Source organism: Sinocyclocheilus anshuiensis, unplaced genomic scaffold, assembly GCF_001515605.1.
Source record: "Sinocyclocheilus anshuiensis isolate Anshui unplaced genomic scaffold, SAMN03320099.WGS_v1.1 scaffold1303, whole genome shotgun sequence".
Lineage (NCBI taxonomy): Eukaryota > Metazoa > Chordata > Actinopteri > Cypriniformes > Cyprinidae > Sinocyclocheilus > Sinocyclocheilus anshuiensis.
The window spans coordinates 912,341-913,643 of record NW_015537954.1 but is presented as its reverse complement, the minus strand read 5'-3'; the positions used below and the strand labels follow the sequence as shown (position 1 = coordinate 913,643).

At 30.4% G+C, this 1,303-nt stretch overlaps 1 protein-coding gene across 2 annotated transcripts in view; it reads right to left on the bottom strand.

The window, feature by feature from the left end:
- The window catches only part of LOC107665173 (tyrosine-protein kinase CSK), a 39,171-nt gene that overhangs the window by 2,268 nt on the left and 35,600 nt on the right, over positions 1–1,303 (bottom strand). The window lies entirely within an intron of this gene.

Below are 1,303 nucleotides of genomic sequence, written 5' to 3'. Positions count from 1 at the left end.
CACACTCTCACACACTCTCACACACTCTCACACACTCACACACTCACACACACTGACACACTCTCACACACACTCTCACACTCTCACACTCTCACACAGCGATGGATCTCATGAAGAACACGAGCAGTTCACAATTCACCACAAAATCAAAAGGAAAACAATTCTTGCATTAAAAAAAATGAAGGAGCATTCCGAATTTTTTGCATAATGCCAATTAATTATTTCTTGTTTCTGTACTGCAAAAAAAAATCAAATTTTCATGACTCTAATGCAAAAAAAACACACTTGTACATGATGGCAGTAAAAAAAAAAGTAAAAATGATGGAAGCTTGTTTCTGCCACAACATTAAAAAACATCAAGTAACTGTACATTTATATCTCACAATTAAGAACTTTTTCAGATATAACCTCAGAATTGCGAGATGAAGTTGCAATTTTTTTTCTGTGGCAGAAACAAACAGAAGAATTGTGACATAAAAAGTCACAATTAGCAGAATTTGCAAGATGTAAACTTGGATCTGGGAGAAACTCAGAATTCGGAGTTGATATCTCAGAACTGCAAGAAAAAAGTCAGAATTGTGAGATTAAGAAGTTGCATTTACCTTTCTTTTATCCCATGATAAAAATAAATAAATAAATAGAAAAAAAATCTAAATTGTGAGATAAAAGTAACAATTACCTTTATTTCTTTTTTTATTCCATGTTGGAAACAGGCTTTCATAAAAAAAAAAAAAAGTACTACCATTGTTTACATCATTGTTTTATATGATGTAAAAAATGTATACATTTTCTTCCTACTTTTGGAGGAAAAAAAAAAATCATAAAATTTTGTATAGTCATTTTTGCATTAAATTCATGAAAATTGCATTTTTTACTATATTATTTTATGCTAATTTAAATTTAATTTAAGTCTTTGTAACACAATGTTTTTTTATTAAGAATACAGCAACAGTATAACAATCATCATTGAGAATAATGAGAACTACAAAATAAAATCTGGATGTATAACATTAATTAATATATTGAAAATAAAGAAAAAAAGAGAAACATGTTGAAAATCATGTTATCGATTCCAAAAACACTTAATGTTCTGACAAACAGGCTTTGTTATTTTTAATGCAAAATACAACTTTAAATTTTTTTATTTTGATTTTGGTGTGAAATATGACTTGCGTGTTTTCATGAGCGAGAGAGAGAAAAACAGCAACGGAGGAAAAGACCAGCCTTCCTCACTGATGCCACGAGCAGAACGGAGAAGCAAAGGAGAAGAGGAGCGAATACTGCTACACACTCACACACACAC